The 17,581-nt window shown below is 44.1% G+C and overlaps 1 long non-coding RNA gene across 1 annotated transcript; it reads right to left on the minus strand.

Annotated features, from left to right (window-relative positions):
* Positions 1-1,997: 1,997 nt before the first annotated feature.
* LOC121675129 lies at positions 1,998-13,310 on the minus strand. Its single transcript, XR_006019966.1, has 3 exons — positions 13,262-13,310; positions 11,005-11,154; positions 1,998-3,510 (listed from the first exon to the last, which is right to left on the minus strand). It is a non-coding gene; the product is annotated as an uncharacterized LOC121675129 (long non-coding RNA).
* Positions 13,311-17,581: the final 4,271 nt, after the last annotated feature.

Genomic DNA, 17,581 nt, shown 5'->3' on the forward strand with positions numbered 1-17,581 from the left:
AAAGGACCAGGAATAAAACCAAGGAAAATTCATCAACTTGGTGTAACTTCATTTCACTTCCACATCATCAGGCTGAGGTCAGCTTGTAGCTCAAGAAAGATGAACTCATCAGAACGGCAGTGCAGATCTCAAAGCACAATGTAAAAAACTTAGGAGTTAGACCCGTTGTGTCCAGTATCACACCCACACAAACTTCTCATCTAAGAGCTCTGTAGCATCCCATCATAAGCAAAACCTCAGCTCTGAGGTTTGCAGCTCTGCCCAAGAGTCTGCACTTCTTTTCACTGCTCTGTCCTGTTGTGGAGTCACACACATTCCTGGGAGACTGGAGTCCAACACGACACTTTAGGCAAACTCTAAAGACCTGAGACTTTGTAGATGCAATGCTCAGCCCACTCCCATCTGTACCAAACCCATTCACCTGGGTCAGACTCCCCCAAATCCATTCAACAGCAGGGCACAAGGGAGAAATACATCCCCTGAAAGTGCTGGTGAGTGGGTTCAGCCTCTTCCATTTACCTTGCCTTTTAAAAATAAGAAAGGCAAAGCATTTCTTTTCATATGGCAACGCTGTCCTGCCAAGTCAGTTTTCACAGCTGAACACTTCCCAAGGTGCCAGTTCTGCAATTCAGGGCCTGGATGTGATCCCCTGAGCATGATGGATGGATTTAAAATAAAGGCACTTGTGAGAAGTACCAGCTGTCCAGGTGCACATTGGATCAGCTTGGCTGAGCCACCCCTCCTCCTCCTTTGCCTGCATCTGAGGAGGGAGTAGAAGCTCATCCTGTGCAGGGGGAAGGCTTTGATGGCAGGAGACACACAAAAGGCCAGCAGATATGAGCAGAGATACGGCCCCACGTAGGTCACATCTCATCCAAATGTGAGCCTGCTTTTACCACGTCCAAAAAAACCTGCTGTTATGTGGCATGTTTGTGTGACTGCTTTTCAATTCCCTCTATTTGAGCACCTCATTTCTGACTTCTTCACCCCAACAACCAGTAGCTAATAGAAGAGGCAGAACAAAGGCAAAATTAACTTTTTTCTTCAAATAAACCAAGCTCAGCCTCCAACGGCACCCCACCCCCTTAACACGCTTCTTCCCTGTGTTCATTCCAGGTTTCCAGATATCCCTAGAAAGGGATTTCATTCTAAACCACCTTGTTAATTAACAGTTTCTGTTTGAAACCCAGACTATGAAAATCATCTTTGAACACTCTTTGCAACCAGCAGGGCCATCTTGAACAATGGGCACCTGTGTAGCACTTGCTCTTTGAGGACACCTGGGCTGAAATTCAGCCACAAAGAAGGGCACCAATGTGGCTCCTTGCACATTGTGCAGAGGCAGTCTAAGCATCCTTGAAAAGAGAAGATTGGTTTTTATCCAGGTTTTCTTTTCACAGGGCTTTATGAGACAGCACAGACCACTCCCAGGTGTTCTGGAGCAGCTGATTCTGTAAGTGACATAGTTCAAACTCCATTTAGTAGAAACCATACACCAGTACAGCCCTACTTCCTCTCTCCACCCAGCAAACTAGCAGCGTGGCCAGTCTATTGACTAAAGAGAGCAGGTTTTACCACAGTAATAATAGTCTGTCCTGAGAGAACATTACCCCTCACTGCCCAATTAGAAGAACGTTGAATGCACGGAAATGCCTTTTGAATAAACACTTGATAACCCTCAATAAAACTGTAAGAGAGAGTTACTGCAGATTTACTGCCCAGGAAAGGAAAGCTCTTCAAGGCACAGCCAAGAGCTTATTGCTTCTTATTTAATGTTGATAAATGCAAGAGCTCCACAATCCCCCAGCAACCTGGGCTAAAGCAGCTTAGCAGGAAAATAAAATAGATACTTGATTGGGTGCCCACAGAGGGATGGGGAAGAACCACAAGCTGGCCACAGTGGCTCTGAGTTGCTGCACTTGCTCCAGGTTGTGTGGCGTTTACTGAGGGCTACGTCACCCCTTTGACGAGGGAGCTCCACCAAGCAGCAGCACAAACATCCCTGCTCTGCTGTGGGGACATGAACTGCCCAGGCCCTGCAGCTGCAGGGCTGAGCTGGGCTGGGATTGCTGCCTTTTGGCTTCAGAACCTCTCCTGTTGTTCCACAGAGAGCGCAGCTGTGAGGCACATCTGCATGGTGAGAACACCTCTCTTCCTGCTGCCTCGCTCGGCGGAAAGGAGCACCCTAAAGTGCACCAGGTGTCAGCCTGGCCACCTCTGCTGTGAGGATGCTTGAATTGCATTTGGGTTTTCTGAAAACGTGTGATTGGCAAGGAGGAAGGAACGGGTTGGCTCTGTTTACACTAATCCAGGTTTCCCAGCCCAGCTGCCCAGGCACCTCGGGCAGCAGCCCTTCCTGCAGGAGCACAAGGGGGATGTTCACAGCCCCAGGGAGGATTCCACAAATGAACATTGACATAAAGGTCTTGCCCTTGCTGATGAGCATTGATGTGCTGTTTTCTGTATTCACAGTTCTTGGTGATGGGGAAGCATTTACAGGATAATTCTGTTTTCCTCCTTAAGAAGTCTAGCAGGGGAACAGCCCGGTGCTTAAAAAATAAACACCCAACAAAAGTCATCGCTAATTCCCTTATCATCTGTATTCCCTTGAACAGGTTTCCTTCCCAGTAGCCCTGTAGCCAGTGCCTTACGTCCTTGGGAACACCCAGGGTGCTGGGGAGCACAAACCCTGCAAGCAGAGCAGCCCTGCCACCACCCACAGCAGCAAATGAATTCTGATGCTTCCACTTCTCCTCTTCCAAGAAAGGATCAGTGACCAGGCCCAGCCAAGGGCAGTCTCTAAGGCCCAGCCACTTGTGTATCACAGTTCCACCACCCTCTCCAGCCAAGGCAGCTCTTCCCATGACACAGGCAGCACTTGCTGATGTTTGTTCTGTTTTAGCAGCTGCTGCTTTATTGAGGGAGCCTGCAAACTGTGCTTTGGAGACCTTTCCTGCTCACGCTTTTAATGTACAGCGAGCAATCTTCGGGGTAATGGAGGAGGGCAATCAAAGGAAATTTCCCTCCAGGCTCCCACTATTATTTCCTATCCAAAAAATAATATTAAATGTGATCTACCACTGTAGTAATTAAAGAGATAATGTGCTATTTTATGTATTATTGGATCCCTCACACACGTAAGTGGAGTTACATTCCTGCTGCTGTCCCAAGGGCTTTCTGGCTCCAGAAAATATCTCTGAAAGACAAAGAGGTTAAGCCATTTAAAATATCACTACACTGTTCCTCTAGCACAAAAGCTGTATTATCACTCAAATGAGGGTGTATCAACACCTTCAGATGTTTTGTGATTTATGTCTTAAGCACTGTGCATGGCAGAGATGGAGCCCTGAGGGTTTTCCAAGTGGGGAAACTGAGGCAAACGTGAGGGGAAGAAAAAGGGTTTTGTCGGGGTACTACACAGGTTGGTGACATGTGGGACAGAGCATCTTCCCAGAATGAAGCTGGATCCAGATTCAGAAGTTCATGCCCAGGAAGTTGCCAAATGCTGGTCTGTAAAGAAGAGAAAAGAATAATTTAAGGAATGAAAAGTAACACTCAGTAATGAGGACTCTGATGCTGGATTGTCCAACTTTCGTGGTGATGTTTTTCTCCTCCTAAAACAGCGGGATAAGCCTTGCTTATCTCTTACATAAACTTAGGTGTTTGCTGGTCAGCATTGGAGTTATTAAACCTCCATCCCCCTTTGCAATGTACATTTTGGAAAACATTCCCAAGACATGGGTCCAAGTCCGTGTAAAAAATGAGAATACTTCCACATAGCTGCTGGCACATTCCGAGCAGGCTGCTGCAGTTGTTCACACTAATTCAGGAAGAAAGGAGGATATAAATTAGGTACTGAGCTGGCGTGTAATCAGTCTGTGCATGTTATTACAACAAAAGGAACATCCTTGCACTCCATCTCCTGAATCAGTAAATAAAATCCAGTCTCTCTCTGGTATCAGATGTGTTGTCTTGGATTGCAAAAGGTAACTGTCAAAACACAAAACTGAAAGAAAATAAAGGCTTTTCATTCAGAAAAAACTTCTGATACCGACATTTAAACTGGAATTTGTTAAAAAAGAAGAATAAAAGCTCTAAAAGACACAACTCCCCTATTTTCATAAAATTCTTAACTTAAAAGAATTAAAACCTAATTTTAAACTTAAAATTCTCCCTGTGCAATGCCTACAATTAATAAAGTATCTGCCACCATTTATAAATTCCTTTTTATGAATGCTGAATGTGCTTTGTATCTTTTCTCTCACTTCATCAGATGCCATGAATTGAAGGCTGTAGCAGAATCCTGGATATTGCTTTTTTTTTCCCCCTCCAGACAGAATCATATCCAAATTTTTCAATGTTTTTTTAATGCTCCATTTCTCTTAATGGAAAATGAGGTTTCAAAAGGTAGAGGAAGTTTTGAAAAGATATCGGTGAAACAACAAATTGGAAAATAAAGGGAGGGAGAAAAATGGAGTAATATCTGCAGCACACTATATAAGTAGTAGGGGAAAATATTGGGGACATGAAGAGAAAGCTTTTAAGTGCTTACAGAAGTGAATTCTGCTGTTTTACAGAATTCTCCCCAGAAGAGCAGAGGAAAAATTATTAATGGATGTACAGCACAATTCTGACTTCCAATAACACAAACATTTTCATTGCAGCTTTAAAAGGATCCTCATTTTAAATGTTTTAAATCCAAAATTTGTTAGGATCTGCATTTTTCAATTATTTCTGCAGCAAAGTTTGTTTCAATTTGAGTGAAGAAGCAAAAGTTCCAGCAGGCACTGCAACACTTGGTCATTTTTCCATCTCTTTAGTGACCTTTCTTGCTTTCTTGCCTGTCAGACTTTCACAAATGATCCCAGATTCCTACCACGCTCAATCATTTCTTTACCTGTGCTGCAACAGTTGCAATTTACATTCTCCATTTTAATTTTTCATGACCTATATCTTTAGTGATAAATATTTCTCTTTAAAAAGTTAGCAGGAAGCAACCAGACAAGTGCAAGCCCTGCACTCAAGGCAGTATCGTTGTCTACAAGGCAAAAACAACCACTAGTGCAGATTTTTTCCTTTTCCCCCAGAAAAGTTGCAGTAGATTTGCTGATGTGTGCTGACCATCAGTTGTGCATCCTGCAAACCTTCTCTGAGGAGCTGTTCACTCATGGACCATCACCTTTCTGGGAAAAAAAGGCACAAGACAAAAATCTTCCTCTTACCAGCAGGATCATCCTGTGAATTTTGACTTTGTTGACTTAATGTCCAATTCATTGTCCTAAATGTGGATTTGCACAGAATTACTGATGTGTCTGAGAAGACCAAACCAAGCTCTAGATTTTATAACTCAAAATATTTCTTTTTTTGATGCTTCTTTATTGCTTATATTACCATGATCACAATGGTAAGGCAACTTATTCACCATTTCTACCAAACAAACCTAAGCACACTCCAAAGCATATCAAGGGAAGCCTAAGTCTGGGGAATGCAGCCTCCAGATCTCTGGATGAAGTTACCAGAGTGGAGAACAACCACAGAAAGTGCTGCAGTGCTTTTGAGAAAGCAGATTAATATGCGACGTCTATTTCATGAGTGCATCTCTGCTCCTGTGCTTACTGAGCTCAGATGTTTATAAACAGGGAGTACTTTCTCTGCAGGATGAACAATTCCAATTGCTCAGAGAGAGACAGAATAAGGAGGAAAAAACAGTAATAACTCCCTGTTCAGTGAGGAGGGGGTCGAGCCTCATGCTCAACATCACTCAGGAAGTCTGGGGCGAAACTGGGAGCGGACTATAAATTCTAAATTTATGGTGCAAGTGTTAATTGCAAAGCTCTATTTTAGGACTGTGTACAGATTTAATTTGATGAGCCAAATTCTGACAGTTTGTTCTGTGTGACTTTCATTCCTGCTCTAAGTCACTGCTATGACACTCAAGGTAAAACTACAGTGGCAGTTAGGGGTTGCAGTAAGGCCCCATCTCACAAAAAGAAAATTTAACCCCCTTCTTCTAAGCCTAGGGAAAAAGTTGCATCTTTAGGACTCATTTTGAGCTGACACACTGCACTGAGGTGGCTTTTTCCCTCTGCAGCCTGTGTACAGCAGTTCAGCTCTCTCTGTTTTCCCTACCAGCTGCTCTACACACACCACCCCTGTCAGCGGGAAGGTGCAGAGAAATGAATGAAGACTGATGATTAACGAAGAAAGAGGGTGAATATTAATCATGGAGTCAACATTTGATGGGAACACTGATGGAATAGTGGTCCCACTGGAAGTTGTTAGGAGTTGATTTTTATGCCCCAGGGCAGTAGTTTTAAACCAGGACTCATGATGGAAGAGAGGTTTCTTGTAATGTATTTAACAGACCATTGTGGAAAACATACCTTCAGCCTGCCCCTGGCCTGACTCCTTCTTTGTTGACAGCTGTAGCCCAGGTCTGCTGTGCACCTACATTCCCCCAAACACCCCAAACTGTAAAGATCCAGCTTTTTAACAGAAGCAAAACAGGAACAGGACATCTCCATTTTCCCTTGCTGAGCTGCAGGACAGCCCTCACCACCTCACGTTAAATCAAGAAATGCTGATGTTGCTGGTTCTGAGCAACTCTTCTGTTGTTCAGCACCCTTGTATTAGACCAGGAGAAAGAGGGGAGTCTGGGACAACTTCTGTGGCTGGGTAACTCGGGTTTGAACTTTGGCTATTTGCAACCTGTTCCAAACCACTTTGAAGGCCAAAGCAGTCACAGCTACATCATGCAGTGGCGTAGTCAAGCCCTCCTAACCTAGGCTAGAATTTCACGTATCTCAAATTAACAACTGCACTTGCAATCAATGCCACAAAATGGACTTTAGCATATACCCAAAAAGTTCTGCTGGTGTTGTTCCAAAGGGGTTTTATCTGGGGGAGAGGGGATATGAAAAAGAAAGAAGGGCTCTACTCAGAGCAGGTATCAATTGCTGTTAATTCTGTTGAGGTCAATAGATTTACCAAGTTTCTCAGGGGCAGCTCTTTGGGGTTCTTATGGTGCTCCCTCCTCTAAGCTCTACCAGTACTCCAAAGGATGCAGAATCACAGCACATGACATCTTTCCTGAATTTGCTGCACAAATTAATCCACACCATGGCTCCTGTGAGGAAAATATCACATGCCCAGCAGCTATGTGTATAGACAAGGTTATTTTTTCTAAACAAAAGTCCAATTTTAAAAGTACAAACAGCTTTCATACTTGCAGCAAAAGGTTAGGGAGAGAATTGGTTGGTTATGCATGTTACACATGCATTTTTCTATAGATTTAGGCAGAGCTCTTTCACCTCTCAGCAATAATTACTTTCCCAAAAAGGAAATGTGTCTGCTCATGGGATGCTGCTCAACTACCCCTCCACCCATGTGTGCCACAATATGAAGGAAAAAAGCAAAATGATTCCCTTGATTTCAGCTCCAGGGGAGAGCGCAGTTGGCCACAGTGCAACAAGCCACAAAAATCCCAAAGGCACAAAACAGAAATTCTCCCAAGTGCACTGAGGCCAGAAGCAGCTGAACAGCAGAAGTTGTTTAATCCTCAGCGCTGCATTTTATCCAGAACATTGGGCCTTCAACAACCCAGAAACCTTCAGGTGCATTTTCATAGTTAGTTAATGCTGTTCCAGGGTGGGGGATTTGCAGATATGCAGATTATTTGCCTGGGAGCAAACGTGTGGTCCCTGCTCCTGTTTTTGCCTTGCAGTTCACAGGGTATCCCTGACAGACACCCAGGATTGCAGCTTTCCTGCACAGCAGCTGTTTGCAGAGCAGACACCGAGGGGATGGCTCAGGCAGCTCTAACATCCTTATAAAAGTAGGTGCTGCCTTGCAAAGGGTGTGATGCTCTGCAGCTCCCCTGAATAAATAACTTCTTAATGCATCTGTCATTTCAGGTGTCAGAGCAGAGACAAGGTCAAGCTTGGAGAGAAATCAGCCTGCTCCATCCTTGACCCATCATTCATCACTGCATTCGTCCACAGCCAAAGAGCCCAGCTGGTTAACAGGGAAAATACCTTATCTGAGCTCTAAAAGGGTCCTGTTTCTGCTATGGAGAAGTTTATTAATAATACTCTCCAGAAAGCAGCAGGAGTTTTGATGGACAGCATTGCAGGCACATTTTTCAATAGAGAAGTTAAAATCCTACACTGTGCACCCAATCCCCAGGCTGGGGGAGACAAGAGGTTAATTCTGCAGGCAGCAAATGGTGACTGTAAGTTATTAGATATTCACAGTGCTGGGGATATATGAGCCTTGCCTTCACCTTTCCTCATGGATCATGTACAAGCCATCCTGGCTGTGTTAACACTGCCACGCCATGCAGGTGCCCCCTCATATCACCAGGCAGTAATTAGCACTGATTTCACAGCATTAGGCATGGTTATTAAAATACACACCTGAATTCATGCTCATTCATACGGATTTCAGCTGTCTTTACAGGAAAGATTCCTAGTTCCTAAGGAAAAAGAAAACTTTAAAAGGGGAAGGTTTGTCCCTAAGGCAAAAAACTGTGTGCTTTAATGACTCATAAATTGCTGGGATTTGTGTGAGGGTTTGGAATTTGGGTGAAGTGGGAAGAAGGGATGCAGGGTTTCTCCTTTGAATGCAGGATAGACAGTGAAAAGTTAGATAGAGCTGACCCATCACGTTCATTGGCAAGGTGGTTGCAGCTACTTTGTGATGGCTTCAGGGTGTTCAGAGCCTTGATAAAGCCTGTCACAGCAGTAAATGCAGGACCTGGAACCCACACAGATTTCGTATAGACCCAGGCTGACCTCTAAGTTTGACTCCTTCCTGCTGAGACAGCTACACCTGCAACATTTTTAAAAATTCTATTTTTTATACACACAGGCTTCAGTTAACAGTTTATGGGCTCAGACACACAGACAAGTTCCCACAGTCTAAAGTTTCCAGCTCCCACCTAAGCTGTGGCAAATGTCCATGTAGGAGCATTTTCAGCACGGCAGTGCAAGAATTTTCCACTCAGTGCAGCTTTCCTTCACTGCAAGCTGAATGAAGCTGTAGAATTAGCACATGTAGCTCTGAGGTTCTGTAGACACAACCCATGCAGCACTCAGCAGGTGTCTGTGTTAGTGCTTTGTGTCAGGAACAGGCTAAAGCCACGTGTGATGGGCCAAGCAGGGGAAAGGCAAACACTGGGTGTCCTCTCTGACCCTGTTCCTGGGCATGGTGAGAGCCTGACATGACTGAAATGAAATTTTTGGTCCTTCTGCAACTGGTGATCAGCTGGCACCTTTCAGGGGCACTGCACTGCTGTGCCCCGGTGGTGAAAGCTGGCTGCAAAGTTAGTTCCTTAGCTCACCATACCCTTTTCTCAAAGATTTTGTGTTCGTCTATGTGCATCAGTTGCGTTATCTCAGTGTTCCAAGAGCCACAGCATTTTGAGAGGCAGGGTGACCACATCTTATAACTACTTGAGTACTCTCAGGAACAAGCAGCTTACCCAAATCATCAGTAACTGCTCTGCCTACTTAAAATGAAAAGTAGCCTTGAGCTTGCCCATGTGGTGTAGTTATTTAAGAGGCGGCTGAGATTTTCAGGGTAACAGATCCGAAAGTCCTGGGGGCAGCGTTGGCTGAGGCGTGTGCCCGTCACCTTTGAGATCCAAGGCTACACGCAAAGCCCCGCCTCAGTTCAAGGAATGAGTCTCTCTTGCCCTCCAGCATTCGTTACCCCAAATCTTTTAGCGTTCCTCAGCTAAGTTCCCATCACCTCTCTGCCGGTGCCGACTCAGCGGCTCCATTAGCCCCTCGTTTGTTCGCTGGGAAATGTGTTCCTCTGCTTTGTTTCTTTGGACCTAACTTTTTTTTTTTTTTTTTTTTTTTGCTTCTTTCCTCCCTCCACAGGGTGACAGCTATTTTATCACCTACAACAAGAAATGCTGAGCCTGTTGTGCAGGCAAAACATTTGCAAAGGGGCAGGGGGTACACAGAAAGCAGTAGGAAATTGATAAGGGCTGTAAAGTAGCTTTATAAAAATGCCGACAAGCCTGTTCAGGGCACAGAGCACCTGCACCTCTGCCCCCGGCAGCGCTTCCTTCAGATGCTCCTATTGTTTTCATTACTATTTGTGACTCGATCATTAATAAATTACTATTTTTTTTTTCCTGTTGGCTCCAGCCACCAAGGGAGCCAGCAGGTGCACCACTTTTACAATTAGCCCTTCGTAATGCATGGTTGGCAAGAAAAGTTGTCCACAAGCTGCAGACTTTACCGACTGGATTTCTGCTTGATGGCCACTGCACTTGGAGCAATTAGAGAAGAATATGCAGGAAAGCACCTTAATGCATCTGCTCATCTGGCCAAAAACTTCGACAGAGGGGCTAAATCCAAAACTTTGAGTCCTGCTCAGGAAACTGGGACACAGGGAGAATGCAGGGCAATGAGAGCAAGCCACGGCTTTTTAAAAGCATCATTTCTACCACATATTACACTTTCCTGCTTTGATTCCCCTGTACTACAAGGTTCAGATCGAATAGAAGAGAGGTGGGACTGAAAGGCTGATGAAACTGGGCTGACTTTGGTTTGAGAAGGGACCTGAGAGCAGCAAAATCAAAACGTTGCTTATTTCCATCTTTCAGTAAATTCAGGTCTGTTCACACCAGGGCTCTGCTTTGCTATAGCAGAATTTTTCTCTTCATTCATGCTGGGAAAATTATGGATGTACTGAATTCCCTTTCTCATTAGATATGATTTCTAAATACCATCATATCTGCATTTTCCTAAAGGGTGTTGCACTGCTTGAACAGCAGCTAAGGGGGACAGGCTGTGGTTGTCTTTGAGGGGGTCAGGTCAGGGACTGGCAGCTTCTGGAGTGGAGGTTATTTCATTTCCACTAAGCAATTTTCCCCCATAGGTGGAAAAAAAAAAAAAAAAAAAAGAAAATGCAGAGGAAAGAACATAAATTATTTGGTAATGCCTAAACAAAATTAACAGAAAGTGAAAAATCCAAGGAAGAGTAACTTACCACAGATTTCAAAGCCAGCAAAGCCAGAGAAGTTGTGTGCCTGCTTGTGACAGTTTTCCTTCAGTCCCTGTCAGCTTGGGTGCTTCACACAGTTTTGAGCACAAAGCATGCTGGCATCTCTGTCAGAGACCCAGTGGAAACACATGGGGTCTAGGGACAGAGGAAGACAGAAAAAATATATTAAAGATGACATATGTTGAAAACCTCCAAAATCAGAGCTTGCACAAAGCTGGCCTCATTGACTCTGCTGTCCTGCCTTTGGGAGCCACTTCTCCAGGATGTTCCAGGGGAGGAGGAACAAGGCCTGCAGCAGGCACAAGTGGTATAATCTGCTAGAGAAAGTCTAGAGACTGATTCAAGCTTTAATTCACAAGTCCTCTTCAAAATCCCTTTCCATGAAAGGCAAAACTTGCTATTAAATTAATCACTTCCAAAGAAGCATCCAAGCTCCTTCTTGTGTGTTGATAGTTTGAACCAGACAAAACAAATTTTAAAAAAACCAACATTTTTTTCCCCCTCACTTTACATGATGGCAAAAGCAGAAACTTTTCGAAATACTGTCTTAAGAGATCTAGAAATCACCATGAATTCAGCACAGCAACACCTGAGACAAGAAAGACCTCAGTGCAATTGATTTTATGTAGAGGTCCAAATCCCTGGTGAGAATTTTAATCACTACATGATCAGGTCATTCTTTGTGATCCAGCAAGTGTTCACTCCTAAAAAGAGTAAAATAATTCTGACAGGAGAGACTGCAGAGTTGAGCCAGTAGCTCTCGTAGCAAGTTTAATGGATGGAGACAGCATGGGAGCACTTTGGGAGAGGAGTCCCACCTGTGCCCCATCACCAAACCCACGTCACTCAGTTCACATTTGGTGCTGTTTTCGTACCTTCCTGAGAAAAAAGCTCATAGTGGTGAAAAAAGGCAAAACTTGTCACGACCCAAGAGCCTCCAAAGAAGGAGAATTTAAGGCAGGACCAGTTAGACAAGTGTTTTAATAGGAAATCCAGTGAACAGGTGACTCAGAGCCGCAGAATGAGGACTTTCTAAGGTGGGGTCAGACAGATGCTTTCTGCGTAGCTGAGATAGATCCTCATTGCAATTCAGCTTCCATGCTCATGGCCTGCCTGTGATATCATCATGATTTTCCCGTTCCCTGCAATTCCAGGGCAAATCACGAATGCAAGACAAATTCTTTGCCTATGGATTTTGGTCTGAAGTCCATAGCACTGAGCTGGCAACTCCCACCTGTACTAAGTCCATCCTGCTCACTGCCTCCACCAAAATGACAACAAACAGCCTGAAATTACTTACAGAATTCTTTTCCTTAACGTGGGATTTATAACAACATGCAACCTCATTCCAATTCTCAAAGCAGATTCTCCCAGCCAGATTTTTCTAATTCATGCTCTTTAAAAAAACCCCAAAAAATAAAGAAAAATACTCCAAGAGGGAGAGGAATATCACAGTGTAGTTGGATATAATTAAATACAATAAAGGACGCATCTGTAAAAAAAAAATAAAGAAAACCAAACAAAAGACAACTAACACAAAACTGGAAAATTAGAAAATTAAATGAAATTGAATAGTTGCATGAAACAGTCAGAGGAGTTGAAGTCAGGGTATAGTTTAATTTCAGCTTCAAAATTAGTTCTTGATTTAGACAAAATCAGTCACCTAGCCCTGATCCTGGGCAGCTTGATGTCCATACAGGTTTGTTGAAGTTTGCAATTCAAAAACTAAAACAATAATTGCACCTCAAACACTGTTTTCCCTATTTAGAGAACACGGGGATGTTTTCCCTTTTTTTCCTCTGTCCTTATTTCCAGAATTAACAAGGCTTCCTTTGTGTGTTTGCTTTGCCTGGCTGTGAGCATGAGCCCTGCCCGGCCCCGGGGCTGTGTTGGAGGTGATGTTCCGGGGGTGCAGCCCCTCTCTCTCCCACTGCCCCAGCTCAGTCGTGGCAGTCACTGCCACACGCCTTGCTGAGGCCACATATTGTTAAACCATTAGACTTTCTCCTGCAACCCAAACACAGAGCCCCTGAGCTCCTTCCTTTTACTTGACCTGAACTATAGGTTCTGCTCGCAGTAAACTCAATCACTGTCCTTTCTCAGTCTGCTATTAAACCTTGGCTCTAAGCAGACAAGAAATTAATCTCTGGTGCCCGACCTCTCTCAGCCCCAGCGAGCTCTACAGCAGCTCTGCACAACCTTTGATCCCCATCTGCATGGCTTCATCCATAAACAAAAGTACCTTGTGGAGTCCAGTGAAGCCAGCTGGTCCCTCTTGAACATCATCTGAAAAAAAAGAAAAAGGAAAAACAGAGCACAAAGCCTTTCAGCTTGGAAGTTTTATGCTCTGCTGTTAAATCTTACCCTTATATTAAAAAACAAACAACAAGAAATTAAATCAGAATCTCCTGTCTCTGATCTGCATTTTCTGGGGTTCACATATATATTCACAGTGTAATGGGTGAAAAACATTGCTTTCTCCACTTGCCAGCTCCTGTTATTGAGTGAGACAATGCCACACATCCCTCTCCTCTGCATGTCTGGGATGCGTGTCACTCTGGCAGTATTGCTTGTTCCTGGAGAGGGACTAAATCATTACACGTTTGTTAATCCATCATTCATCCTGACAGCTGGTGGTGCTTGCTGACAGCTCCGGGCAGAGGACAGCCACCAAACCCTGGTGAGCTTTACATTGAGATTCTAGCTAAAGCAGCAGCATTTCAGGCAGGCTAGGTCTGCTTCTGGTAGTTTTATTTCAATGGTAGTTATCAGGATTGCTGCAGCATAAGCTGCTCTCCAGAGTGCCGAGGATCAAACAGATGGGAGAGCGTCCATCGTGAAAGAGATACCCATAAAAATAAGTTGGGCACAAAGGAATGATTCTTATCAATCTAAAGATGAGGAAGCAAGGCTGAAAGCAATAAATCAATTTTCTTGAGGGGGTGCAGGATATTTACAGGAAAGAAAGAACTGAGCCTCAAATCTTAATCTACTGTCCAATCCCTTTTCTGCTAGAACTTGAAAAAGTCCAAGAGAAATCAACCACCTCATGCTCTGCCACATGGGAGAGCAAAACTGGCTACATTCCCCTGAAAAGCCCTACCTTCAGGTGGGCAGAAATTCCTCTCTGATAACGTCTGAACTCACACACCAATGCAGGCTGGCTTAGCATAACTGATGAGGCACTTTGGGACTCAAGCTGATGTTTTTTTCTAAATGCAAACAATAGACAATCTCCTTCTGTTTTGTAACACTCTTTTCTTCTCCATATAAGCCGTTCAGCAGTCAGAAATTGACTATTTTGCAATTTTAGTAATAATCAGTTTATCTTTTATAATTTTCAAAAGTTCTCAAGAGACTTTCCCCGCTCACTGGGCACGAACACACGAACACTTGACTTGGCATTTGCCACTAGTAAGGAGACAAAAGCCCACACTATGGGAGCCAAAAAGCATTGGAGACCTTGTGAAATATATCCCCTTGGAGAGTCCTACTCCCTTCTGCTTCTCTCCACCTCCAATTTTCTTTCTCCTCCGTTGTGCTGGAGACTGAGTCAATGGCATATATGGTTGTGCTCTGACCCCGGGGTGCAGCAGCAGAAACAATAACTAAATTTTAGTAAGTTTTCCACGTTCAGTATCAGTTGTGCATACAAGGCAAAGTTAAAAATCCTCCTCCTCTGTCTGTTCTAGAAGAGCCCAGACAGGGAGCTCGCTGCCTTTCCTCGCTGCCCCGTCCCTGCACAGCAGCGGCTCTCGCAGCAGGGCTCCAGCGAAACCTCAACTGCAGAAAGGAGTTCTCAACCTCAAGGGCAGCTGTCAAGCCCAGAAGGGAAAGTGCATATTAGATCACCAGCAAAACTATTTGGGCAGTGCTGCTATCGAGCCTTTTAAAGTACAAGCCCTCAGTTAATTCCTTTTAGAGGTCTTTGTTCAAGCGTCTCCCTTCTCGCAGCTCTCGGCCAGGAGCATGAGGAGACATGATCCTTCCCGTCGAAGAATTGCTGTCCACAGCTATTCCTTTTCCTCAATAAGCTTTGTCACAGACTTGAGACTATTTTTGGAAGCTTTAAAAATATCTAAGGGGCACCTTTCATTTTTACTCAGACACAGCATCTTTTTATGTTTAATAGAGAGATTTAAAAAAAAAATTATTTCTGCTTAGCATCAACATGCTTTTCTGTTAAAAATAAAACAGCTGAGCTAGCGAGAAGATTTGGGCAGGAGGAAATTCTATTTATAGAAACTTTTACAACAGTTATCACATGCTGATAAGGATCGCTGTGAACCACAGACTCCACAAAGGGGTAGTGTGGGGATGAACCCCACACGGGAGGAGCCAAGGCAGCAGCACAGAAGAGACAAACAGCTTTGGGGTCATGCCCTGCTGGCGACGTGGGACAGGAGCAGCCCTGAAGGAGGACACTCAGGAGCACTGCAAGGTCTTCTCCAAAGACAGCAAGCCCAGGAGCTACACAGGGCACTGTAAATTCCTGTTCTCCCAAGCCACCCAAAAGAGCTTAAAATGCTCTTTTGCATTTTAAGCAGCAACTGAATGGAAGAATATCTGTGCTGTGTTGCTTGCTGGTGTGGCTGAGACAGGGCAGGACAGTCATGGAAGATGAGAGGGACCTCTGAAGTGCTGTGCAATGAAGAGATTTTCTCCAGAGCATCCACTGTTCCTGTCTGTCAGACTGAGGCTTCCTCAATCTGCACCCAGAAATAAAGAATAATCAGCATTTCTGAGTTATCAACAGGGAAACTGATGGGGGGAAAAAAAAAAGGGGGGGAGGAAATGGTCACGTATTCCTCTCCATTATAGAGCCAACAAAAATTAAAGCCTTCAGACCATGAACAATAAGAAGGTAGGAACAGATCTGATTTAAAACCATAGAGCAGATACATCAAGATAATAATAGAAGTGAAATAATGACAGGGGTGTCAGAGGAGGAGTGAATCAGACCAACAGTCTTCTCTTCCAAGCCCTGCACCAGTTTGCCACATGACCTTGAACAAGTTCCTTTTTCTGTTTGTGCTGCAAATTTCTCATCTCCAAACCTGTATCTACGGCTTGGAAAATGCCTGGGTTTATAGGTATAAAACACGACATGAAACAAATACTGCTGCCACCTTGCTACCCCTGGCTTGACACTTCTCTGAAAGAATAATCAAATATCTCCAGTAATCAATCAGCAGAACTCTTCTGGAAGAGACTGGGTCAAGTCCTTGTTACTTAAAAACCCCCTTGAAGCAGGGGAAGCAGGATTTTATCTTTCATATCCAAAAATAAGGTATTTTCATGTCCTTCTGTAGTTAAAGTAACCTAGTTTGAGCCTTCAGGTGTGATATCCTGAACAGATAATTTCTGAAATTTCACATTAATTCTCAAGTGTCTGTGTGCTCCCAGAGGACCTCCCATTGCAAACAGGGATGTTACAAAAGGCAGAGTTTAAGGCATGCCATCCTTTAGCAATCAGATAATGTACATGGAAGTCTTTTTCTTGTAAAAAATAAATCCCTGATCATGAGACAACCTTACAGGGCCTTATTTGGAAGTAAAGTTGATTTGAGGGTAAAACTGAGCTACATTTTTGTTTCAATACCAAGCAGCAGAAAGAGAAGTGAAAAAGAGAAGCAAAGAGGAAGAGACAAGCACCCAGTGTAGATTTTCACAGGAATTACTTTCTCATTTCTGGATTCTTTGCAAAGCTGCTCTTCTTTGGGCTCTATCAATTGGAATTTCCCCACAGATGATGGTCAAGGGTGTCTTCCAATGGTCTAAGTGTGGTCTCTTCATGTTTTTGATGACATCTATGTAAAAAAGCTCAAGGAAACAACAGAATAATCCCTTTAAATTTGCTCCAATTTTGGTCAATTTGGTCAAATTAAAACACCCTACCAATAAAAACAGACAACACTTGCATGCGATGTTGGATTCTGCTTGGTGGGGAAGACAGCATTTTGGCAGTGAGTATTTCACTCTACTTAGAGGGATCCAGCAATTTTCAGTGACCAAAAGAAAGTCATCTTGCCTCACACTTGCCAAAATGCTGAGCCACCCTAACAGCTCCCAGCTTCCAAGCAGGAGCAGTGCCTTGCCCTGATTGCACCACTGCCCACTCAGGAACCTCCTGCACACTGCACAATGTGCTCTAAACAGTTCTCAAAATTATCCTTTGATATTTCTCTGAAAAAAGACCATTTCTTTAACCCATGGCACCCCTTCTCCTGCTACCCTGCAATGAGACACAACAGCACCATGGCCACGGCTCACATTTCCACAGGCAGCACCTCGGCACCAAAGTGCTCCTGGCACCGGGCTACCATTTGTGCTGTAATTAAATTGAATCCACTCCTTGGCTTGGCTTTATCCCTGAACAATACCAGCATTTGAGTAATACATTCTCAGGGCACTAATACATCACCGGGTGAGCTCTGTCCGTGATGTATGGGCGCAATACATCAGAGTGCACTCCCGCTATAAGGATCTATGGGCACCATACATCATCAGGGTGAGGCTGAGTGCTGATGGATGGCTCCAAAGATGGTACCATGTAGCAGTG

Source organism: Corvus kubaryi, unplaced genomic scaffold (assembly GCF_017639235.1).
Source record: "Corvus kubaryi isolate FWS band 111438036 unplaced genomic scaffold, C.kubaryi_AGA036_p1.0 134, whole genome shotgun sequence".
In the NCBI taxonomy this organism is placed as follows: domain Eukaryota; kingdom Metazoa; phylum Chordata; class Aves; order Passeriformes; family Corvidae; genus Corvus; species Corvus kubaryi.